Source organism: Castor canadensis, chromosome 13, assembly GCF_047511655.1.
Source record: "Castor canadensis chromosome 13, mCasCan1.hap1v2, whole genome shotgun sequence".
Taxonomy (NCBI): domain Eukaryota; kingdom Metazoa; phylum Chordata; class Mammalia; order Rodentia; family Castoridae; genus Castor; species Castor canadensis.
Window position 1 is genome coordinate 50323681 of NC_133398.1, and position 27699 is coordinate 50351379.

The window sequence follows — 27699 nt, forward strand, 5'->3', positions numbered from 1 at the left end:
CACAACAGAAGCAGAAGCACCTGTGAGAATGGGTGGGAAGATGAGAGGAGGAAGATGGGTGATGAGGAAGTGAGTGGACCCAGTGAGGTGGGGAAGAGAAGTGGGAGTAAGTACAGCATGTGCCAGCACAGCCCATAAATACTGTGAGTGAGTTCATCAGGTTTTTTTTCCCTCTTTCCCCTCGTCCCCGGCCCCAATTCTCCTCGTTCAAATATTGGCATCCCACTGACTAGACAGAAAGCAGCCGCTCCTGTGGCAGAGGGACTCACTGTTTTTTCATCTTTTCCAGAACTCCACGGAATTCCAGCTTTGGGTAGTCACCAGTTTCTAACAAGTGGTAGAACATTTCCACAGTGCTTAAAGACAAATACTATTCTCGGATGGATCTGCATATAAAAATAAGATGGTTAGCAGATATTAATCACTCAGTTGCCAGAAAGTACACTGCCAAGTGTTTAAAAATGTACGTGTTATTTTCCTACAATGGCCCTATGAATATTTCTCCTCTGCATTACATTTGAGAAGCTAAGATGTAGAAGGTGAGATGACTGCCCAGGAACACATACATTAACTGGAGGAATGGGGACTAATGCAAAATCCTGTATTGTGATTTTGAATGGCACCTAAATTTTATATTGTGGATTTTTGTCAACAGTTGTTTTAAGTAAGATTTTTCATGGTTATTAAATTATTTCTCCCTGGTCACTCTTATGTTGGTGGCTATTATATATCTTGCACAGCATTATATTGTAATTAATATTATTACTTGGTGTTTAATGATTGTTCTAGGTTCTGAAAGATTATTTGATCATGTTTTTCATTCATATTGATCATATGCCACTTTTCTTGATATGCATGTCAATTAGCCATTTTTAACAATTTGGAACACATGTTCTGGTATTCACGAAGCTAAAGTTCTTCTATAAATCAGTTCTAAAGTTAATTAGGAAATAATGTAAGCAATTATTTAAAAATTAGCGACTAGGTGTTGTGGTTCAAACCTGTAATCCCTGCAAAAAGGGAGGTGGAGATAAGAAGGATCATGGTTTGAGGCTAGAGCCTAGGGAAAAATTTCACTAGACGCCCCATCTCAATCAAAAAAGTTGGGTGTGTTGCACAAGTCTATCATCCCAGCTATAGGTGAAGCATAAATAGGAGGATTGCAATGCTGGCTAGCCTGGGCATAAAGCAAGACCCTACCTCAAATACAACCAAGGCAAAAAGGGTTGGGTGTCTGGCTCAATGGTAGAGAGCCTGTAAGTGTAAATTCCTGAGTTTAAACTACTGTACCACCAATAGATAAATAAGTAAAACAACAATATTTTAAAAGTAGAAATGGAATTTTTGGTCTTAGCTATCTTAATCAATAGAATTCAAAATTTTAAATTATTGTTATAAAAATTATTGAAGAATTATAACAAAGAGGAAATATTACTAGTCATATTAAGAAAACAAATATTCTAAAAATATTGGATTACCAACAGTAAGTATATTTATGATAAAGATGTATCAGAGGTTATTAAGAAATGAAAGAAAATTTAAATAAAAGATTCAGGAATTGCTTGACATTGTAACGAAAGCAATTCAGATTACTCTCTCATATCCTTAATGAAAGATATCCTAATGAAAAACAGAAATGAATAGAAGCACATATTTACAAAAGAGGATGCTGAATACATTTTAGGTCAAAAGAGGAATACTATTACATAGAAGATTGGTAGTCTGACATTGACATTTCTTAATTTAAATAAAAAATTTTTTTAAATTAAAAAAAAGAGTCCAGCTCTTTGTATACAGGTAAAGTTAAAAAAGAAGGGTCCATCAAAAGAACTTGGCTATACTTTTCAGAAAATACGTATGTCCACAATTAGAAATTACAAGGTTATAAATATGTAATGTAAATAGTAAATAATGAGCATAAAAAGTAAACTAACAGAATAGAAAGATCTAATTAAAACATTTGATTGTACAAAATAACTGCAGTTATCTCCTGTGTCTTAACCACTCTCAGTGTCTTCTAGGCCTTGAGCATGCATACTAAGTATTTAGCCACACAGAAGACAATGATGGTTATAACTAATATTGTCTTAGAGCAGTTTCAGGTTTATAGAAAAATTGAGCACAAAGTAGAGTTCCCATCCTCCACATTCTTCTATTATTAAACTCTTGTATTAATGTGATTAAGAAAAAGAGAAAAGAACTGCAATTAGCAAGTAAATGTTATATAGAAGATTATTACAAAGTATAACTGGCTACTGTTAAGTTACTGTTTTACCCAAATAAATATTTAAATCAGATATTTAAATTTTTCATATATTTTATGTTAATATAGCTGCTCTTTGAAAATGAGTCTCTGAAAACATTGCAAAAGCATGAAAAGAAAATGCAGGAGATATTGATCCACATTCTCCTGTAGGTGCCACCTTATTTCATTCTTCTACTCAAACAAGTGTCCAAATAATTTTCCAATCACAGTGTTCTAACTTCCCCTTTCAGATTTTCTCTTTAACCCACCCCCAAACAGTTTCTCCTCCACTGTTTCCACTAAATCAGATTTTGCCACCAAAAGATCAACAAAGCCATCTGTTTTCAGGTGCACTGGGACAATTCAGTGCTCACCTGCCTTTAAGGTACCAACACCTTCCCTTCCTGCATCTCTCTGCACACTTCCCTGTTTCTCTTTCTCACTGCACTGGCATCTCCACCCCAGTGCCCTTTACAGACTTTCTCTGACCTACCTTTAAACATTGAGGAACTACAGGACAAAGCATAAGCTCATCTCATTGCCATGCTATGTGTGAATAATCACATCCATTCCCATGCCCTGAAACATGCAATAAAGAATGCTAACTTGATACCTCCACCCATGCAAAATTTGCTATTTGTACTTGACCCATATTCTAGGTTGCTAATAGATTTCTTTCATTTTTATGTCTCCCAGACACTTTAGAAAGGACATCGAATATCATGTTCATTCCCTGTATCACTTTGTGTTCAACTTCCTTTTCCTCTGCAATATTTTATGCAAGTGACATTCGTTTCTTTCTCTGTAAGACTGGAAGTTTCCAAAAAGAAGGAAGTGTGTTTGCTTTATCCATCTGTATTTCTTGATCGCAATTCTAAGATCTGCCACATTGATTCTCATGTTGTACATATGATGAGGATGGAATGAAAAAAAGGAAATAAATATCACTACCTGTTCTTCAGTTTAGTACAGAAAAATGGCATTTAGACTTCAGTTTTGTTTGATAAGAAGTTTTTATTTGATAAGAATGTAATAAATAATAAAATACAATATTTCATAAAATGGAAGCGTGAACATGTTTTCTAATTTGAATACTATAATGGCAAACATTTTTATGTGAAAAATAAAATAATATAAATATACTAGCATTGAAGAATAAATAAAATTCAAATAAATAATAATAAAGAACATCAGGGCTGTCACTGCTGACTTAATAAATTCTGACTAAAGTGGAAGAGCGAGCCCTTTGGAATGATCAAGGGTACATGGGCAAGTGTGATATGACCAGTTCTTCAGGGAGACTCATTTCAGGATGACACCAGGGTTCCATCCTTACTTCTTAACCTTTCTTGTAACTTTGCAGCTGAGGAGAAGGCTGTAACCATCTCCACCCTGATGATTTCCCAAGCATGGTCACTGTATTTTTTTCTCTTCAAGATAGAGGCAAATTCCCTGGAAGTACTTCTTTTAAGTTCAGTGTGGGATTTTCAATTGTAGAGACAGATTCTTCTTCACCCATCACTGGCATCAAGCAGATCCTTACGTCCTCCAGCTGCTGATAGAGTTCACTGCAGAGTTTGTTCAGGAGGGTCACATTCCAGGCAGCAGAGGAGTGCACTGTGTAGAAGAGGTTGGAGATCTGCTGGACAGACATAGCCGGGGCCTTCGGGAACTGACTGCCATTCACCATCTCCTGGGGGAACTGGAAGTCCCTTCTGTCCTTCAGACAGAGGAGAGTCTCTTCATTTGGTCCAGTGGTTCAAAGGTCTGTTTGCTAAGCAGGTCAGAGTTCTGAGACAGGGCACAGGCCAGAGATCCAACAGGGCCATAGCTGCACAGTACAAAGTAGTCAGTAGAGAAACCAGGAGGGCCATGGGGGAATTAAGGATGCTGCTGGCCTGACTAAACTAGAATCCAGGAAAGCCGTGGTTCTTAGGTTCTGTGAAGACTTTCTGTGTATGCATGGCTTTTATATAGAGAACTGGTAATTTTCATTTTCTGAACATTTCATTATGATTTACTTCCTTTTTTGTTTATATTTGTGCAATCTTCATATGGCCTAAACAATGACATCAACCTAGGCTATTATTTTATATTGAAGGTCAATTTTCCCAGTAGACTTAAGATGTGCCAATTCAAATGATACTATCAATCCAATGAGAAGTGTGTGTGGCCTAAAGTCAGTAGTGTATATGTAAATAATCCCACACACATGCACACTCATATCATTTTTCATGTGCAAATATTACTTTTCTAGGAACAAATTTTTGGTCCTGATTCTTACCTCCATTTTTACCCTTCTTTGTGAATATAGAAAATTATAATCCCTCAAATTTAGGATTTTTTTGTATTTTTTTTAGAGATTTACCAGACCATTTGTGGCAAATAAACTCTGAGAATGAAGAATGGGCTTTTGTTCGCTGTCTTATTCACAGCACAAGCTGGTGATAACTGGGGAATAAGCTTCTATGGTGTTTGTCTCCTTCTAGAACACATTCATGCAGGTCCATGTGGTTGTGCTTCACTAGGGCACAAGTTTAAGATTAATGTAGACTTTGCCATTTCTGTCGACCATATTGTTACTGAGATCTGAAGTGCTCTTCAAGCTATAACGATTTCCCCTAACCTGAATCCTGGCTGTTTTCAGATGCATATGAGACTAGAGATCATAACTTCAAGGTAATGTTATTTCTGTAGCACTACCTCACTCACAAAGTGTTCTCACATCTGTAACATCCTCTGATCTAGAGTGACAAAGTGTCCTCAGCTCACAGTTATCAGACTCCCTCCCTGAAAGGAGGTTCACACATCCAGATGACTTTAGAATCCCTTCACTGAGGAGATTCTTCCTTGTTGACAGTTCTTCAAGGTCTTTCCCCTGCCCCTAGAATGCCTGAATTAAGGAACTTAGGCTTCAGTGGTGACTTCCTCCCCACCTGATCCATTATCCCCAGGCACCAAAAACACGCCTCAGTTCCTGATAGAAGAAAAATTTTTGCCTAAGTAGGTGGAGGGATTAAATCATTTATGTTCAATTATCAAATAGTTTTTATTTCTTAAAGTTTTTATTGTTCAACTCTTTTAGTTAAATGACTGAATACTTGATATCCTCAAATCTTCTGAGCTTGTAAACACAGGATATTTATATGTGACATTGTCTCTCTTTAGGCGTTTATATTACAAAAGGTAGTGAGTGGCTTTCAGTTGTTCACCCACTCAGTGATCCTGTTTGATTTGTCCATCTGTCTATGGTGTACTCTAACAAAGCATGAACCTCAGGCTAACACACCAAAGAGTAATAGCTCTCTGTCTTTTACTCATTTGTGATTTTTCATTTTAGATTTAAACAATAGCAACAAAATAAATGTTGTAACTTCTTTTTTGCACAGTGGTTTATTGGCCAAGGTGAGTTTTGCTGCTCCTGTATTACTTCCTACTTAATCTTGAGATTAATTTTTACTAAAGAAAGTAAAAGGAAGACAGAAGGGGGCATATCACTTTTCTATAATTTTTAAGACATCAAAATTATTTTTCTCATTTTAACTTTCATAGAAAGCAAAAATCCAAAGTTGTGGGCAAAATGAAATCAAAATAAGTCCAAATGTCATGAAAGTGAAAGAAAGGAAGTGACTTTCCCCTGATAAATGCCAAAGCATTAGAAAAAAAAAAAAGAGGACTAGGGGCTATGGCAGAGGGAAGGAACAAAGGCCAATGCTGAAGAACACAAAGGTGGGAAGATTAGTGCTTCCTCAAAAGCCTCAAAAATAAGCAACTCAGCTGAGGTCTGTGGCTCACATGCACCTGTCTAGCAAATGTGAGGACCAGAGTTCAAACACCAGAACCTCCTTCCCTCTCCAAAAAAAAAAAGAAAAAACCCACACAATCAGAAGAAGAATGAATAATAGCTGATCGCTGGTGGCTCACACTTGTAATTCTAGCTGCTTGGGAGGCTGATATCCAGAAGATCATGGGTCCAGGGCACCACAGGCAGGATGTTCACAAGACTCCCTGTCATTCCAGTGAAGGTGGGAAGCCTAAAATAGGAGGATCTTGGTCCAAGGCTAGCCTAGGTAAAAAGTGAGATCTTATCTCCAAAATAATCAGAGGACAAAGGGCCGGAGGCATGGCTCAAGCTGTAGAGTGCCTGCCTAGCAAGGAAAAGGCGCTAAGTTCAAATCTCATTATTTTTTTTTCCATTTTTCTTTTATTATTCATATGTGCATACAAGGCTTGGTTCATTTCTCCCCCACCCCCTCCCTTACCACCCAGTATTAGTGAGATGAGAGAGAGAGAGAGAGAAAGAGATCTGCCCTCAGTTTTCACTTATCCAAGACCAGTCACTGTATGTTCTTCTGACTAATGAAGGTGTAATCGGCTCTAAGAAGAGGAGTCAAACCAATCAACTCCCAGGGGACTAGCAACTAGTCCCCAGACCCCAGTCATGACAACATTAAACCTATCTTCAGGATAGTGGATATTAGACTTGCCTGAGAAATGCACTTAATTAATAATCCTCTCAAACACTGAAAAGACTGCTTTCAGAAACCTAGCAATATAAAGAAGGGGATTTAGGTGACACCAAAGGATTCTTCTCTTAATATAGAAAGTAATAATAATGATATTTAAATAAAATAAAAAACAGAGAAATTTATTAAGTGCTAAATAAGGACTATCCACTGGTCTGAAATATTTGAAAAGATTAACTCAATCCTCTGAGTACTGGTATCTGTATGTTAATTGTTTATACAATGCTTTGGACAGAAGTATAAATGCACAGGGACAAGCCAAGAATCCAAAGTGGACACCTTAGGGGGCACTGAGATAAAAGCTTCTCTGGAAGGCCTATTAAAGAAAGTGAAGAATAGAAATGGACAAAGAGAGGTTGTGGCATGAAATCAATAGAGCAGGGAGATTGAGATGACAAAGGGTATGAGTGCTACATTGAATGTCACTGTTCATTGTTTCACTGTAGGGGATGTGGTGCAAGTGAATTGAACTGACTCAGGTTCTTATGTCCTGAGAAAAATTAGATGAAATACCTTTTAAATAGTTGTGAGTGAGAGGCTTTTTCTGCTAAGAAAAAAATATATAATTTAATAAGTGTTTTCTCAAAATATATTAAAACTACTTTATTAACTCACTATTGTCATATAGAAACCATTTTTTGAAAAGTTCCTGAGGCTTACTTATTTATATTTTACATGAGTTTAAGAATAAACAAAAACCACCTAACATCTTTCATTCTACCCACAGTCCAGATATGTGAGCTCTGACTTATCTCCTTTTGGCACTCCGGGACTCCATAGGAGACCTTTTCCCACCAGCCAGCTGTTCTCATCCCCAAGGACAAAAATCAGTTTCTCACCTCCCAGACTAGACTGGGCTTCCTGTCCTCTCCTGATACACCCCAGTGGAGACTCTCTTCTCCTCTGTGTCTTTCCATCCCATCCGATGATTGAGATGTCAGTGTCAAAAAGACCTTTTGAATGATGCAAGGAAGAATATTATGAACTTCCTGTGAGGAAGAGCTCCTTAACCAAGCAATCACATTAGTGTGATTGTTTATGGTTGTCTATGTTTGACACCAAAATGGATGATTTACCCACAACTTGGCCTCTACATTGTTTATGTTTCTTAAGCTTTAAAATACGTCATTTTGGAAACTAAATTCTCCCAAAATTAATGAACCAATAAAGAAATGGGCAAGTGATCTAAACAGAACTTTCTCAAAAGAAGAAATTAAAATGGCCAAAAAGCACATGAAAAAATGCTCACCATCTCTAGCAATAAAGGAAATGCAAATTAAAACCACACTAAGTTTCCACCTCACCCCTGTTAGAATAGCCATCATTAGCAACACCACTAGCAACAGGTGTTGGTGAGGATGTGTGGAAAAAGGAACCCTTTTACACTGTTGGTGGGAATGTAAACTAGTACAACCACTCTGGAAAAAAAATTTGGAGGCTACTTAAAAAGCTAAACATTGATCTACCATTTGATCCAGCAATACCACTCTTGGGGATATACCCAAAAGACTGTGACACAGGTTACTCCAGAGGCACCTGCACACCCATGTTTATTGCAGCACTATTCACAATAGCCAAGTTATGGAAACAGCCAAGATGCCCGACTACTGATGAATGCATTAAGAACATGTGGTATCTACACACAATGGAATTTTATGCAGCCATGAAAAGGAATGAAATCTCATCATTTGCAAGTGAATGGATGGAACTGGAGAAAAGTTCCTGGAAGTCCAGGAAATCATCAGAGACTACTTCGAGAACCTATATTCAAATAAATTTGAAAATCTTAAAGAAATGGACAGATTTTTAGATACATATGATCATCCAAAACTGAACCAAGAGGATATTAATCACCTGACTAGATCTATAACACAAAATGAAGAAGCAGCAATCAAGAGTCTCCCCAAAAAGAAAAGTCCAGGACCTGATGGATTCTCTGCTGAATTTTATCAGACCTTTAAAAAAGAACTGATAACAACCCTCCTTAAACTGTACCATGAAATAGAAAGGGAAGGAAAACTGCCTAACACATTTTATGAAGCCAGTATTACACTTATCCCAAAACCAGGCAAAGACACCTCCAAAAATGAGAACTATAGGCCAATCTCCTTAATGAACACTGATGCAAAACTCCTCAATAAAATAATGGCAAACCGAATTCAATAACACATCAAAAAGATTATTCACCATGACCAAGTAGGCTTCATCTCAGGAATGCAGGGGTGGTTCTACATATGAAAATCAATAAACATAAATAAACACATTAACAGATGCAAAGACAAAAACCACTTGATCATCTCAATAGATGCAGAAAAAGCCTTTGATAAGATCCAACACCATTTCATGATAAAAGCTCTAAGAAAACTAGGAATAGAAGGAAAGTACCTCAACATCATAAAAGCTATATATGACAAACTTTACAGCCAGCATTATACTTAACGGAGAAAAACTGAAACCATTCCCTCTAAAATCAGGAAGCAGACAAGGATGCCCACTGTCTCCACTCCTATTCAACATAGTACTGGAATTCCTAGCCAGAGCAATTAGGCAAGAAGAAGGAATAAAAGGAATACAAATAGGTAAAGAAACTGTCAAAATATCCCTATTTGTAGACGATATGATCCTATACCTTAAAGATCCAAAAACCTCTACTCAAAAGCTCCTAGACACCATCAATAGCTATAGCAAGGTAGCAGGATATAAAATCAACATAGAAAAATCATTAACATTTCTATAAACTAATAATGAACAAACTGAGAAAGAATATATGAAAACAATTCCATTTACAATAGCCTCAAAAAAATCAACTACTTAGATGTAAACCTAACAAAGGATGTGAACGACCTCTACAAGGAGAACTATAAACTTCTGAAGAAAGAGATTGAGGAAGACTACAGAAAGTGGAGAGATCTCCCATGCTCATGGATTGGTAGAATCAACATAGTAAAAATGTCTATACTCTCAAAAGTAATCTACATGTTTAATGCAATTCCAATCAAATTTCCAATGACATGCATTAAAGAGATTGAAAAATCTACCGTGAAATTTATATGGAAATACAAGAGGCCATGAATAGCCAAGGCAATACTCAGTCAAAAGAATAATGATGGAGGTATCACGATACCCAACTTCAAACTATATTACAAAGCAATAACAATAAAAACAGCATGGTACTGGCACAAAAACAGAAATGAAGACCAGTGGAACAGAACAGAAGACCCAGATATGAAGCCACACAACTATAACCAACTTGTCTTTGACAAGGGTGCTAAAAATATACAATGGAGAAAAGACAGCCTCTTCAACAAAAACTGCTGGGAAAACTGGTTAGCAATCTGCAAAAAACTGAAACTAGATCCATGTATATCACCTGATACCAATATTAACTCAAAATGGATCAAGGATCTAAATATCAGACCCCAAACTCTAAAGTTGATACTGGAAAGAGTAGGAAATACTCTGGAATTAGTAGGTACAGGTAAAAACTTTCTCAATGGAACCACAGCAGCACAGCAACTAAGAAATAGCATAGATAAATGGGACCTCATAAAACTAAAAAGATTCTCCTCAACAAAAGAAATGGTCTCTAAACTGAAGAGAATACCCACAGAGTGGGAGAAAATATTTGCCAGCTACACATCAGACAAAGGACTGATAACTAGAATATATAGGGAACTTAAAAAACTAAATTCTCCCAAAATTAATGAACCAATAAAGAAATGGGCAAGTGAACTAAACAGAACTTTCTCAAAAGAAGAAATTCAAATGGTCAAAAAACACATGAAAAAATGCTCACTATCTCTAGCAATAAAGGAAATGCAAATTAAAACCACACTAAGATTCCACCTCACCCTTGTTAGAATAGCCATCATTAGCAACACCACGTACAGCAGGTATTGGTGAGGATGCGAGGAAAAATGAACCCTCTTACACTGTTGGTGGGAATGTAAACTAGTACAATCACTCTGGAAAAAAATTTGGAGGCTACTTAAAAAGCTAAACATTGATCTATCATTTGATCCAGCAGTACCATTCCTGGGGATTTACACAAAAGAATGTGACTCAGGTTACTCCAGAGGCACCTGCACACCCATGTTTATTGCAGCACTATTCACAATAGCCAAGTTATGGAAACAGCCAAGATGCCCCACTACTGACAAATGGATTAAGAAAATGTGGCATTTATGTAAAATGGAATTTTATGCAGCCATTAGGAAGAACGAAATGTTATCATTCACTGGTAAATGGATGGAATTGGAGACCATAATTCTGAGTGAGGTTAGCCTGGCCCAAAAGACCAAAAATCGTATGTTCTCCCTCATATGCAGATATTAGATCAAGGGCAAACACAGCAAGGGGACTGGACTTTGATCACATGATAAAGCAAGAGCACACAGGAAGGTATGCGGATAGGTAAAACACCTAAAAAACTAGATAGCATTTGTTGCCCTCAACACAGAGAAACTAAAGCAGATACTTTAAAGCAACTGAGGCCAATAGGAGATGGGGACCAGGAACTAGAGAAAAGGCTGGTTTGAGAAGAATTAATTTAGAATGTAACACACATGCACAGGAAAGCAATGCAAGTCAACTCCCTGTATTGCTATTCTTATCTCAACTAGCAAAAACCCTTGGTCCTTCCTATTATTGCTTATACTCTGTCTTCAACAAAATTAGAAATAAGGGCAAAATAGTTTCTGCCTGGTAGCGAGGGGGTGGGGGGGAGATGCAGGGGATAGGGGGAAGGAGGGAGAAATGACCCAAACATTGTATGCACATATGAATAAAATAAAAAAATAATAAAAGATGTCATTTTGGTTGTACAAACATTTACCACATCAAAAATAAAAACCTTGTCATAGCTGAGATGCTGGCCTGCCTGCCTGTGTACACAAATACAAGTGACAGAGTCATACAGAGAGTTTCCTCTAGCCCCACACTACATGCTCACAGGGCACCTGTAGCAAAGACCATACACTCAAACCACACGGTAATGTTCACAGCTCCATAACTCTAGAGAGTTGCAAAGGTTCCCTAAGCCCTGGGTGCCCCACATTTTCTTCACATGGAATCACAGCCAGCATAGCTCATGAGGACCCTTTATGGGCTCCATTGAAGTTTCCTTTAAATGATGAAAATGAGTTTTTTGTCTTCTTTGTGTCTAATCTTTTTTAAAGACCCCATCATTGCTACATTTATGCTTAATGCTTATAAGCAGAGATATAATAGCTCTTTAGATACTCACATTTATGGTGAATGGTTCTAATTTATTATTTATATACGTTTAATATTCTTTTATTTTGAACCCTTATTCTCAGGAAGGGTTCCAAATCCTAAATATGCCTAAATACTACAGAACAAAAGGAACAAAAAGAGAGAATTGGAACGAAAAGAGAGAATTGATCCACTAATGTCCTCTTTTTAATGAACAAAGTTAAATAAATGCATTTTCACAAGAGTCTTTGCCATTAGAAATTTTGATCTTCCAACATGCACAATGCCAGTATATGTCCTCCTAGAGAGGGTATACTTCAATTTCTTTTTTTTTCTTTCTCTTTCTTTCTCTCTCCCTCCCTCCCTCTCTCCCTCTCTCACTCCCTTCCTTCCTTCCTTCCTTCCTTCCTTCCTTCCTTCCTTCCTTCCTTCCTTCTACTTTCTTTCTTTTTGTGGTACTAGGCCACTCCACCATCCTATTCCATGTTGGGTATTTTTGAAACAGGGTCTCATGAACTATTTTTCCAAGCTTGTCTGAAACCCTCCACCTCCTGAGTAGCGAGGATTATAAGCATGAGCTACTGCTGCCCAGTAGGATTTTTAATGTTTATTTTTTTTTTTTGAGATAGGGTATTGCTATGTAGTCTAGTCTGGCCTGCAATTTATGATTCTCCAACCTCAGCTTCCCAAGTGCTGAGATTTTAAGCGTATGCCACCAAGCCTTGGCCTTTTTATGCAAAATAAACTCAAATTCTTACCTATGGCCCTATTGTTTTCTTGTTTTAAAGATAGGCTGCATCTAATGAGAATTTAAGAGATCTCTTGGGTGGCACTGGCCCCAATAATATTTTCACCTGTGTTGTGATGACTTGCTCTCTCCCTCTTGTAAGAATCCATGAACCCTTCCAAAACTCTGAACGCTGCATGGACTCAGTTTTCCCAGTTGGCCATGTTGAAGCTATACAGGTGTCTGTGGGAGAACACTGTGCTCTCAGAACCATTTCAATCATCTCTCCTATTATAAGAGAGAATCTGAAGGATTTTGAATCCAAAATTCAAGTCTTACAATCTGAAGGAACAATTCACTCAACCAGTACTCTTCTAGTTTCTGAGGACCTGACATTGTTCTAGCAGACACTCTAAGCATCTTTGCTTTCAGCCCTATTGTCAAGCTGACTCCTTCAATGTTTTCATGTTTCTGGTTGACCTTTTGAGCATACAAGAGAGTCCTATGTCTACTGTAGTCTCTTTATAGTGGAATCAGAACAGAAAAACTCTAAGCAGGAACACAGATGATTAGCTAGGTTCTGTAGTAGGTCATTAGACATAAACATGTGGGAAGGATTCTCTGTGCTTGCTGTTTTTGTGCCTAGCTACACATCAGTGTGGTTATTGACCCCTGAAACTCAGGAAATCAGAAGGTAGGAAGAGTCCAGCTGTGCCTATATTTGTATCCTTGGCTCTGAATCCAAGTAGTAGTAAGGAAAGAGCATAAGCAAGTACAAAAAGTTAAAAAAAAAGTAGGAAGGAAGGAGTAAGTAGTAAGGAAAGAATAAGAAGTAAGGAGAGTCATAGTATTTGAAAGGTGCTAGGCAATCACAAAGACAGTCAGGTTTATCAAAGCTTATCCAGGTAGTCCTGTTCCTAAACTAGTTCCCTCACAAAGTGGTGGAGGAGGAAAGAAAGAGCAGTGACAAAATAACACTTAACATATAAATTAGAGATAAGAGAGATCCCTTATGAAGTGCTTTCTTCCTACCTGAGCAATAACCCTCACCTCCTGATTTGCTTCTTTGAGTCCAGTGCACATCACCTTAGAACTTCCCAGTTCTGTCCAAACAAGACATTCCATGGGCAATAGCTGGCAATTCTTGCATTTTCTGAAATTCCTTTTCGTATGCCTGTGTTCTCCATAAGAACCCAGTCAAGGTGGCACTGATGCAAGCATGTTCTTATTGAGAATGACAGAGAAAACTTTCTCCTGATTGGAAGGTCAAGGAACAAAATCTGAGTGTAGGAAAGAATTTGTAAGATAGACAGCATACTCTTAGAAAGGAGTTAATGCACCAACAAGACATTTTCCCTGACTTACCTTGAAGCTCCACACCCAGATGGGAACACTCCCTCCTTCCTCCGTGTGACCCGCAGAACCTAGAAAAGTTGGGGACAAAAGCACCGAGTGTCTGAGTAGGCTGGAGGTAAAGGACACATCTGACACTTTCTCTCCTACCAGAGCTGTCCACTGTTCATTAGGAAGACCTGACTTCCTGAAGTTGGTAGTTTTCCCTTTGTGAGATACAAAAGCCAAGGAAAAAAGTTCATTCCAATACTGTAGTCAGTTTTTTCTCCAGGGAAAAACATTTTCTTAGCTCTGAAAACAAATAAAGTCAATAGAAGGAGATAGGCTTCTGCCTGAACAGAAAAAAATCTGCACTCCAGACTTGACACCTGTCTTATCTCTGTTGGCCAAGATATATATATCTTGAGTTCCTGGGTTAAAATGGATTCTGCTTTCTATTTCTTTTTAGCTACACCTAATATTATGTCACTGTAATAAAGACATTCCCTTATTTCTAAAAATATTAATCAAAAGAAAAAGAAGAGCCCCTCATATAGGAATTTCTGATGAATGGAGAACTTTCATTCAACTTTGATTTTAATTGGTCAATTTGTATTCTTAAGGGGAAATTCATTGCTAGAAGCCACAAGGGCAGGGAAAACAGCTATATGAATCTGTAAAGCACGTCAAGGAGTAGTGATTGAGCAGAGCACTATGGGGCTTTCTAGAGGGAAGGGAAATGCTTCCTGTGGTTCCATAATGAAAGTATGTGGTCCAGAAATGTGTCACATCAGAATTAGTACGAGAATACTACCCATATTCACTTCAGAAGAGAAGACTAACTTCTTTTCCAGATATTTCTATAAGCTACCATTTCCTGACTGAACTTAAATTCACATCCATCCTCCATGTGAAGGGTGTCTGTTTTTTGGCTTTTTACAGACGTCTTCTCAGAATTCCATTTTTTTTTAACTCTCATGTTTTGTTTCCCCCACCCTTCCAGATATTTTCAAAGCCACCATTTCCTGTCTGAATATACTTCTTTAAAATGAAGAGGGACAATTTTTCCCCACTCTAGAATTCATGACAGAATTCTGCTTTTTTTAGACTACCTCTTTTGGATGTCAGTTACTGAGAAGTAGGGAACAGTTTCTACAAATTTTAACCAAAGACAAATAATTTTCTCATATACAGTGAGAAAATAGAAAAACCCTACCACATTTTAAATGTTACTGTATAGAATATACTCTGTTAAGTACTATAAATGCATGTGTTCATCTACTTTTCACAACTGTACAAATATTTTGAACCAGTTTTATTTATTAAGAAAACTGAGGCTTAAAGAGATTGAGTTACTTGCTATCACACAGATGTGCAAGCAGAAAAGAATGCCAATGAAGCATTGTTTATGGTGATGTATTAATGATTTTACTAGTTTTGTGTTCTGGATTTTGGTTATAAATCCTGTATCTTCTTTTATTCTGGAATTATACACAATTCTTCTTTGCTCTTTGAATTTCCATGCTTCCTGCTTCATTTTCAGCTGGTTTTTGACATTTTTCTTGACTGCTGGTATTGAGAGATCCTTAGATAAAGTCTCATATTATGTCCATGGTAATTTGCTTATTTTTGGATCTGCATAAAACCAGGAAATTACAAGGAGTGATACAAAAGAAGTCTTACCATATCCAGCTGTACTAAAAATGAAGTGCATTGTTTTACTGTAGTAAAACAATTTGATAATGATGCAAGATAGTTAATAAAGTAAATAAATTCTGAAGTCATTATATAATCAGTGGTAATGAGATTTCATGATGCGTGATTCAGTTATCAATTTCTGCCTAACAAATTAGCAAATATTCATAGTATTATTTAAAACAAATGCTAAATTATTGCAATTGAGTATGCTATGATTTAAGATATACATGTTAAACATGTTATTTGCCATTGCATCAATTACTCAGAATCTATCCAGAAAATTATATTGCAAAAAAGGAAATTTATGCAAAGAAATAAATGGCCTACATTGCCCTCAGAATTCCATGATATATCCTTCACTACTTCTCTTATTTCCAACTTATCCAATGTGATTTCTGCTTATTAATTCCACCAAATGTTGCCATTAATGTTACCACTGCCATCTATTTTCCCAATATAGTGGGCAGATCCAGTCCATACCTTGCCTGAATTCATCTGTTCTGCTTCTAAAAAGTTTATTTTCTTAATTAGACTTTTATCACAATGTCCTGGTAATGTGAGGCTCTTCTCCTTGTTTCCTTTGTGGCTCTTTTCTCCCTTTCCTTTAAAAATAGTTGGTCCTCAGAATGAAGTTAAATCTCTTTCAACTTCTACAATCTCTCCCCATATGTCCACCTCCACTTCAGGGCTTTCAGTTGCTATGTATGTATGTCCAGTGACTGGTTCTTTGTAATTTGGAAATCCATTATCCAACTAGCAGTGTCCATTTGCACACACAGATGTGCCATCAACTTATAGAGGCTATTTCTGTTTTCATTTTTTAGTCCTCATATACCACAATCTGCCTTTTACTGAAAGAAGTTTGTACTTTTACTTCTTCCCTTTGAACCACTTAACAGCTGATATTAACTAAGTATGATTTTTGTTTTTAGGTTTCTTTACCTATAAAAATCAAAGATACAAGAGAGGAGGAATTGTATTTGTTAGGTCACCTCTATAGGATGAGGTCAACATTCAACCTGGTTTAGAGAAAGTCTTGCTTTGTTTTATTTTTGCAGTGTTGGGTATCCAACCAAGGGTCTCAACACACTATCTAAGCACTCATCTACTGAGCTATATTCCCAACATGTTAAAAATTCAGTTTTTATCCATAATTTGAACATATTAATAATGATAAAGGGGCCCATCTTCCACTTCTTTATAAGGTTATGTAATAAGTCATGGAGTTTCTTTTTAAAGAATAAACATGTGAAATAAGTTTTCTATACTAAAAATTTAATGAACAAAGCAAAACAAGAAATTTACTATTTTTAAAAGAACACATTTTGTTATACTAACCATAATGTAAAAGTTCAAATAATATTATACCACCAAAATAACTTATATCTTATAAATACTTAAATAAAGAAATAGGTGGATAGTTAAATCAGCATGGAGAATTGAATACAATGTTGCTAATACTCCTGACAACACCTCAGACATTGATGGAAGACATGTCACAAATGTAGAAAAAATGAGTCTTTGCAATGGCAGACCTAATGAACATGAGATACATTGTATTATTCACTGAGAGTTATTTCCATGATGGAGCAGGTCTCTTCTTCACTTCTTAACCTTTCCTGCAAGTTTTCTGATAAAGAGAAAGATCTTATGAGTTCTGTTCTGACCACTTCCCAGAAGTAAGGGTTGTATTTCTTCTCTTTCAGGTAGAGAGTGATCCTGTGGAAGTATTTCCTCACAGTCAGTGTGGAGTCTTCATGCATCAAGGGTGGCTCTTCTTCCCTTACCTCTTGTGCTAGACAGGCTTCCAGGTCTTTCAGCTGTTGAGAGAGGCAGGTGCAAAATTTGTGCAGAAGGGTCTTCTCCCAAGCATCAGAGAAGTCCTTTGTGCTGAAGAGGTTGCAGATCTACCGGGTCATCTCATGGAGGACAGAGATGGCTTGAGGCTTCTAGACTTGGCTGCCATTGAACTCCTCCTGGGGGAATCCAAAGTCATTTCTGACCTTCATGCAGGAGAAAGGAGAGATTCTCCTCATTTGTCCCACGGTGTCAAGGCATGGGATATGGCTGTGGGACAGACCACAGTATGTGGAACAGATTGACCTGCAGATGAGAATGACAAGGGCACCAGTAAAGCAAAAGACAACGCCATTGGAGATGTTGCAGATGCTGTTCACCTGGCTGAGGTGGGTGATTGTGGACTTTGCTTCTAAATCTCTGAAGACCATCAAGTGCTCATTTGACTTAAGTAGAGAACATTCAAGATTCCATTTTTGAATGCCCTCTCATTATTTTCCACTTTTGTTTTTGTTTTCCTTTATGCTTTCACTACTTGCGTTTAGAGTGGCATTTCCAACTATCTGGTTTTCCGTCCTCATGCTACTCAGAGCTTTTTAGATTTTTTTTTCCTAACAGAAATTCTTGATTAAAATTCAATAGCACAGATGTGTGGTAACATATTTATGTATACTATCTATATCTTTGTTTTATACATAAAAAGGAAAGTGAAAATTTTAAATGACAAAAAATTTAAGCTGAAAGTGAAATGTACTTTTGCTTTAAGCAAAATTCATTTGCTTATAAATTGTTATTTTTAAGAATTATATTTTTACTGATAATTTAATGACTTTTAATGCAATGTGTTTACTTATGTAAATCATAACAAATCACATTATGCAACTTTGTATTCATAAAATATATAATTCAGTGTAAATAAATCCAGAAATCTTTCAAAACTTATGAAAATATTCAAAATGCAAAGTATTTTAATTTTTATTCTCGGTGTAAATAGTGTTTAGCTTTGTTTCACATGATAAAATAATTTTTAACTTCACTAGTTACTAAATAATATCACAGTCAATTGACATAATTATTGATGCATTGAATAACTTTACTAGAACTAAGTAACAAAATATGATCAATTGGTGTTTAACTCCCATAGACTAAAGCACCTTCATACTCACTGACATTCAAACATAAGCAATACATACAATACAGCCAATGGCAGCCCGATACTATGTGAACTGTGGTCAAATGTGTAATGATGAGAAAACCCTTATTTATCAGTCCTATCAGTCACAGTCATCTATTTTCTGTAGGTTTGTAGCAGAGATGTTTCATGAATTTTTCTTCATCTTTCATGAACTCAATGCCAATGTTTCTGCAGGGATAAAAGGAAAGTCAAAAAAAAGGAAATAAACATTAAGAAAAAGATTTTGTTAGAGTTCAGATTTGGAGGGTCACAAAACCTGGCAAAATCTAAGACTGTTCATATTCTTCAAACTACTTTTCTTCCACTTGGGAGGTATATTGTCCCTGATAAGAATACATGATTGAGAAAACATCAATTTGAGTTTTAAAGAATAATTTTGCATTATAATTCACATTTCTCAAAGAGATTCCAGCCTTAGCTAATTATTACCAAAGGAAAGAAAACTGTGTCCTAATGTCAATAATTGGATATAAATATAATAAACTAAATGGCGTATACAATTTTCCTGTATAGCATGCAATATAATGCATAGATTTCCTTATAAATTTCTCTTTCATAGAAATAAAAAGTTGTCACTTTTTGCATTGTGATGATTGGGGACAAAGAGAACAAAATAATGCCTGAATGTGATAAAAATGAAAGAAGAGAAGCAATATTCCAGTGAGAAAAGCTAATGACAAAACATAATTTGGATAAATTCATCCCAGCAAGATGGAGAGTAAAGGATGGGGTAGAGCAGAGACAACATGGCTGAGAGATGTATGTAAGGATATTGAGCAGGTGTGGACTCAAAGAAACTATCCATTCCCAGGTCCAAGAATTGTTTTCAGCTTTGGAGAGTCTAACCTTCAACAGTCAAGGAAGACACACAAACCAACTCACCAGAGTTTATAATAAGGAGAGGCAGTTCAGGGGTGTGTGTGTGTGTGTGTGTGTGTGTGTGAGAGAGAGAGAGAGAGAGAGAGAAAGAGAGAGAGAGAATCTCTTGGAGCCTAGGCTGGTTCCTTGTACTCTCTATGTAACAAAGGATGACCTGGTACTTATGATCCTCCTGCCTTAGCCACCTAGTGCTGGGATTGCAAATTTGAACCACATTTCCTGGCTCTAGGAAGTCAAATTTTAAAGAGCACTGTATTCTTTCTGAATAATAGATAAGTGTTCATTGTATCAAGGTCTTCTCTAGGGGATACATGAACTCAGAAATCAATATTATTACTCTGTGGCTGACAGGAAGCAAAGGAAATGTTAATCTTTTAGGACATTTCTTTCAGTTTAATAGAGTTAAATAAGGAAAATGTTAGTAAAAGGAATGAAAGCATGAAACTGTGTAAGGTGTTCCTTGTCACATAGACATTGTTCTTCTATCAAGTACCAATCAGGTCCATCCCTGCTTATCTTCCCAGATCAGGTGTGTTTATAATTGTATGTCTGTACTAGGTGCTATTCTTTTCATTAACAAAAAAAAAATCTATCCTGATTTTACCATAAAAGCACCCTTGTTTTGCATAAGTATAAAAGACCTACGTGGCTCAACCCCATCAAAGTCACTGAGAACATCAGAGAGTAAAACAGACCACACAGGTTTATATTATTATGTCAATTTACAAATGAGAGAGAGAGAGAGAAAGAGAGAGGAGTCTCCAAAAAAATCTCACTCTGAGTCCTTAGCTCTTTCATGCTCTCTGGAGATATTTCTGGCCATAAAAACCAGAGCTTGTTCTAGACTGATTAGTGTTTTCCAGTGGAGATCTTCCTAAGTAATGGCAGTCTTTCCCTTCATGGGAAAGCCTCATTCACTTACATCAGACACATTACATAACCCCTTATTTGTTCCCATTTTATTTACATGTTATAGTCTCATTTTGTATTTCAGAATGTGCCTTCATAAGATTGAATGTACTTTAATAACATGTTGTGGAACACAGTGATATATTTACATGTAACTCATTGAAATCCTACATATTTCTATCCATTTATTCATATATTAATAAGGCTTTAGATTCCTGTTACATCAAGCTTAAGAGTTAGTGTCATGATCAGCCTAGAGGAATTAAGTAAACCAGAATGAAATCCATGAGCTAAGACTCAGAGCTGACACCTGAAAGGATGGCAGGTGTGGAACTGGAACCAGTTCTGGAGAAATGAGGAGAGTCCAGCACATCACAGGAGGAGGACTGAGATGAAAAAAACCTCAAGACCATGTGCCTTGCCAACTTCTTTTTTTATTAGGATGTATTCATTGTGCAGGGGCATTCACTGTGACAATTTCAAATAGGCTTTTATTGTATATTGGTTGTATTGCCCCCCTCATCTCTCCCCTGCAACCCACTCTTGCTCCACTTAAAGCAATTGCAAGAAGTTTCATTGTTCTATTTCATGAGTATATGAAATCCATCAACCATATTCCCTCATCTTAATGTCCTTCATTCACCCCCCCACACACACTGTACCTATTTTACAGTCTTATCTTTCATTATTAATTTCTAAGTCAATGTTCAAAGGGTTTCTTCATGTATTCTGCTGTTAGTATACTTTACTTTTGTCAGTTCAGCCCCTTCTGTTGCTCTCCCTTACCTGTTCCCTCACATCCCTAATTTATCAACAGCTTTCAATACATATCCTTATATCCTCTACTTTCACAGATGTTACATATTACAATATTGTTGGCACACTGTTATTCCCTTTTCCTTCCCACCTTCCCCAAGATTCATTGTATATTCCACTACTACAAACATGTTTTACATATAATTTGTATATGATCATGCTTGCTTTTTTGTGTGTATGTTTATCTTTTGGATCTATCTTTAACATATGAGAGAAAATGTGTGGCTTTTTTCTGAACCTGACTTACTTCACTTAACATGATGTCCTCCAATTGCATCCATTTGCCTTCAAACCACAAGGTGTCATTCTTCCTTATGGCTGAGTAAAACTCCAATATATATATATATATATATATATATATATATATATATTAGAATGTGGGTTGTTTCCATAGCTTGGCTATTGTGAACTGTACTGTGATATACATCAGTGTGCTAGTGTCTCTATTGTATCCTGACTTATATCCTTTAAACATATGTTCAGGAATGGTATCACTGGATCATATGGCAGTTCTATTTTTAGCTTTTTCATAATAATTTTACTGATTTGCATTGCCACCAACAGTGTATAAGGGATCCCATTTTGCAACATCCTTTCCCACATTTGTTGTTGTTTTTTCTCTTGAAGATGGCCATTCTAACTGGGGTGAGATGAAATCTGAGTCTGGTTTTAATATGCATTTCTTTTGTGACCAGGGAAGTTGAATACTTCTTCTGATATTTATTGGCTATTTGTGCCTCTCCCTTTGAAAATTCTCTGTTCAATTCATGTGCCCATTTCTTTATTGGGATGCTGATTCTTTGGGGATTGAGGTTTTTGAGATCCTTGTAGATTTTGGATATTAGTCCTTTATTGGATGAATTGCTGGCAAAGATTTTCTCCCATTCCGTGGGCAGTTTCTTAATTCTAGAGACTGTTTCTTTACTGTGCAGCAGCTTTTTAGCTTGATGCAGTCCCATTTGTTCTTATTTCTCATAGTTGCTGAGCCATTGGAGTTCTATTTAGGAAGTTGTTGTCTATGCCTATATGTTGCAGTGTATTTCCTACTACTTCCTAGAGTTGTTTCAAAGTTTCAGGACTTATATTAAGGTCTTTGATCCACTTTGAGTTGATATTGGTACAGGGTGAAAGACAGGAATCTAGTTTCAGTCTTCTGCATGTGGCTATCCAGTTTTCCTAGCAGCATTTGTTGAAGAGGGTATCTTTTTTCCATCATGTGTTTTGGGTTCCTTTGTCAAAGATCAGTTGGCTGTAGATGCATGGGTTCATGTCTGGGTCTTCTATTCTGATCCATTGGTCTTCCTGTCTGTTTTTGTGCCAATGCCATGCTGTTTTTATTGTTATGGCTCTTAGTATAGTTTGAAGCTTGGTATTGTAATGTCTTCAGTATTGGACTTTTGCTCAGAATTGCTTTGACTATTCAATGTCTTTTATGTTTCCATATTTATTTCAGGATTGAACTTTCCTTTCTGTGCAAAATGTCCTTGGAGTTTTGATAAGAATTTCACTGAACATGTAGATTGATTTTGGTAGTATGGCCATTTTCACAATGTTGATTCTGCCAATCCACGAGCATGGGAGACCTTTCCATCTTCTGATGTCTTCTTCAATTTCTCTCTTTTGTGGTTTATAGTTTTCATTTAAACGCTCTTTGGTGATCCAAGATGGTGACGGAGACAGAGCTGCAGACTTTGTGAGCTGACCCAGAGGTCCTGCCGAGAAGCTGGAGACATGCCTGACTGAGGTAAAGCTCCAGGGACAGCCAAAAACATGGCACTCTAAAGACTTAGGTCGTGGAAGGCTTCACCACACCACGACCCAATATAAGAACAGCCAGCTGGTCAAATCCCTGCCCCATAGGTCTGCAGAGCCGCTGCTCCATTCTGCCGTTCTCTCCGCCCCTCAGGCTGTGCCAGGCCACAACTCTGTGCCAGACCCACACACATCGGGATACTTGTCCCTCAGCCATGCTGTCCTCCAGCCCCCAGACTCACACCATGCCAGAATACCCCCCCCCCCTTGGCTGTGCCGCCAGACCCACAACCACCAGGATCCCAGCCACCATTCTGTGCCGGACCCCAGCCTGGAACCAGTCCCACAGCTCACTGGGATACCCGCCCTCCCCCAAGCCCACAGCCCTTCAGGCCCTGCTGAGCCCCAGCCATGCGTGGAATGACCAGAACCCACCCCACCCATCAGGCCCTGTCTGGTTCCAGCTCCATGTGGAACAACTGAAGCCCCACCCTGCTGGTACAGGCACCGTCCTGGTGTGAGACAGTCACACCCACCAGCCTGCCAGGAACCCTGCTCCCTGTGCAGAGCCCACCCCAGCTCTAAAGCCTTCCCAGATAATTGCTCCACCAGGCTCCAGCTCGGCTGCCTAAGAGACACTCACAGACTGGACACTAAAGAACTAAAAACAACTAAGCCTGCAATCCTACCATTCCAGAACTGGTTATTTTTTTTTCTCCCTTCTTTAAGGGATTGCCAGCTTGGTTTGCTGTTTATCACCCACTATCACTCCCATTTCTTTTCCCCTTATTTCTTTCCTTTTTTTCCTCTCTTCTCTCTTCCTTTTATCTTCCCTTCTCTTTCTCTTTTTTAACCTTCTCTAATAATTTTGTTATTATTAACATTGTAACCCAGCTAATACCAAATTACACATAGTCCAGGGACAGAAACAGTACCTAGTGGAAATATGGGAAGAAGAAAAAGGGATGGAAGCCATTCTTCCCCCCAAAATAAAGTAGTACAGGATTTAGAGCAAAATGAAGAAAATTGATACCCAGACCCAGACTCCAACAAAACAAAGATAAACTATACCAAGGAACCCAACAAAGAATGCAAGACCACCTGAAAGAAGAAATTCTACAAATAATTAAAGAGAATTTAATAGAGATGCTACTAGACATGGTCAACCAAAACGTACAGGAGGCACTCAAGAAATTCCAAGATGACAAAACTCAAGAATATCAGAAAACACAGAAACAAATAAATGAAATCATAGAAGCCCTAAACAAACACCAAATTGAAACAAAGATCACCATAAGCAGAGAGATAAATGAATTAAGGGCAAAAATTAACAATATTAAAGAAGAAGTAACCCATGATATGGAAAACCTCAAAAAAAAAAAAAGAATGAAACAGACATACAAAACAAAATGGAAGGCCATTCCATCAGAATAGAACAAACAGAAGACAATCTCAGAACTTGAAGATGAAATGGCAATTAAAGGAAAAACTGAAGAACTATTAATTAAACAACTCAAGACCTGTGAAAAGAAAATTCAGGAACTCACTGACTCCATCAAAAGACCAAACCTGAGAATCATGGGCATTGAAGGAGAAGAGGTGCAAGCAAAAGAAATGCATAATATATTCAATAAAATAATAACAGAAAATTTCCCAAATCTAGAGAAAACTGTGCCATTCAGGTACAGGAAGCCTCCAGAACACCAAACAGACCTGACCAAAATAAAGCTATGACACAACATATCATCATTAAAACAGCAAATACAGAGACTAGGGAAAGAATATTGAAGGCTGTAAGAGACCCATCAAAATCACAGCAGACTTCTCAACAGAAACATTAAAAGCAAGAAGAGCATGGGGTGAGATCTTCCAAGCACTGAATGAAAATAACTTCAACCCTAGGATACTTTATGCAGCAAAACTATCATTCAAAATAGATGGAACAATAAAAGTCTTCCATGATAAGCAGAAATTAAAACAATACATGACCACCAAGCCACCACTACAAAAGATTCTTCAAGGAATTCTGCACACAGATAATGAAAGCAAGCAAAACTATGAAAGGGCAGGCAATACCAAACCACAGGAGAAGAAAAGGCAAGAAAGGAAAGAGTAACATTGTTTCAGCTACACATAATCAAACCCTTAATCAACAAAGACAACTACATGACAGGGATCACCATGTATTTATCCATACTAACACTGAATGTTAATGGACTAAATTCCCCCATTAAAAGACACCAACTGGGAAACTAGATTAAAAAGGAAGATCCAACAATCTGCTGCCTACAGGAGACACACCTCATCGACAGAAATAAGCACTGGCTGAAAGTGAAAGGCTAGAAGAAGATTTACCAAGCTAAAGGTCCCCAAAAACAGGCAGAAGTACCCATACTTATCTAGGACAAAGTAGACTTCAAACCTGCATTGATCAAATGAGATAAAGGAGGACATTCCATACTAATAAAAGGGGAAATACACCAAAAGGAAATAACAATTATCAACTTATATGCACCTAACATCAATGCACCTAATTTCATCAATCATACTCTGAAGGACCTAAAAACATATATAAACTCCAACATAGTGATAGTGGGAGACCTTAATACCCCCCTATCACCAACAAATAGGTCATCCAAACAAAAAATGAACAAAGAAATTCTAGAACTAAACCACACCATAGATCAAATGGACCTAGCTGATGTCTACAGAATATTTCATCCAACTTCTGCACAATACACATTCTTCTCAGCAGCCCATGGAACCTTCTCAAAAATTGATCATGTCTTAGGGCACAAAGCAAGCTTCAGCAAATATAAGAAAATAGAAATAATTCCATGCATTCTATCTGATCACAACATATTAAAACTAGAAATCAACAACAAAAACAGCAGTAAAAAACATGCAAAGAATTGGAAGCTGAACAACACATTGCTAAATGAAGAAAGGGTCATTGATGAAAAAAAGAAGAAAGTAAAAGGTTCCTGGAAGTTAATGAAAATGAAAACACAACTTACCAGAACCTATGGGACACAGCAAAAGCAGTCCTGAGAGGAAAGTTTATAGCCATAAGTGCATATATTCAAAGGACAGAAAGATCTCAAATCAATTACCTAATTTTACAACTCAAACTCCTAGAAAAACAAGAACAAGCAAATCCCAAAACAAGCAGAAGGAGAGAAATAATTAAGATAAAGGATGAAATCAATGAAATAGAAACCAAAACAACCATACAAAGAATCAATGAAACAAAAAGCTGATTCTTTGAAAAAATAAATAAGATTGACAGACCCCTGGCAAACCTGACTAAAATGAGGAGAGAAAAAACTCAAATCAGTAAAATCAGAAATGCAAAAGGGGAGATAATAACAAACACCATGGAAATCCAGGAAATCATCAGAGACTACTTTGAGAGCCTATACCCTAATAAATTTGAAAATCTTGAGGAAATGGACAGATTTCTAGAAACTTACAACCACCCAAAACTGAGCCAAGAGGATATCAATCACCTGAATAGATCTATAACATAAAAAGAAATTGAAGCAGCAATCAAGAGTCTCCCAAAAAAGAAAAGTCCAGGACCTGATGGATTCACTGCTGAATTCTATCAGACATTTAAAGAAGAACTAATACCAACTCTCCTTAAATGTTTCATGAAATAGAAAGGGAAGGAACACTGTCTAGCTCATTCTATGAAGCCAATATATCTCTCATCCCAAAGCCAGACAAAGATACATCCAAAAATAGGAATTATAGGCCAATTTCCTTAATGAATATCAATGCAAAAATCCTTAATAAAATAATGGCAAACTGAATCCAACAACACATCAGAAAGATTGTACACTATGATCAAGTTGGCTTCATCTCAGGGATGCAGGGATGGTTCAACATATGCAAATCTATAAATGTAAAACAGCACATTAATAGAAGCAAACACAAAAACCACTTGATCATTTCAATAGATGCAGAAAAAGCCTTCTACAAGATCCAACACCACTTCATGATAAGAGCTCTAAGAAAACTAGGAATAGAAGGAATGTACCTCAACATTGTAAAGGTTATTTATGACAAACCTACAGCCAACATCATACTTAACAGTGAAAAACTGAAACCATTCCCCCTAAAATCAGGAACGAGACCAGGGTGCCCACTATGCCCAATCCTATTCAACATAGTACTGGAATTTCTAGCCAGAGCAATTAGGTAAGAAGAAGAAATAAAAGGAATACAAATAGGTAAAGAAACTGTCAAAATATCCTTATTTGCAGATGATATGATCCTATACCTTAAAGACCCAAAAACTTAACCCCAAAACTCGTAGACACCATAAACAGTTACAGTAATGTGTCAGGATACAAAATCAACCTAGAAAAATCATTAGCTTTTCTATACACCAACAATGAACAAACTGAGAAGGAATATAAGATAACAATTCCATTCACAATAGCCTCAAAAAATCAAATTCCTAGGAGTAAATTTAACAAAAGATGTGAATGAACTCTATAAGGAGAACTACAAACTCCTGAAGAAAGAGATTGAGGAAGATTACAGAAGATAGAAAGATCTCCCATGCTCATTGATCAGTTGAATGAACATAGTAAAAATGGCT

At 37.1% G+C, this 27699-nt stretch overlaps 2 pseudogenes; both read right to left on the reverse strand.

The window, feature by feature from the left end:
• Positions 1-3552: 3552 nt before the first annotated feature.
• LOC109690135 (interferon omega-1-like) lies at positions 3553-4119 on the reverse strand (annotated as a pseudogene).
• Positions 4120-17301: 13182 nt separating this feature from the next.
• On the reverse strand, positions 17302-17894 carry LOC109691206 (interferon alpha-5-like; annotated as a pseudogene).
• Positions 17895-27699: the final 9805 nt, after the last annotated feature.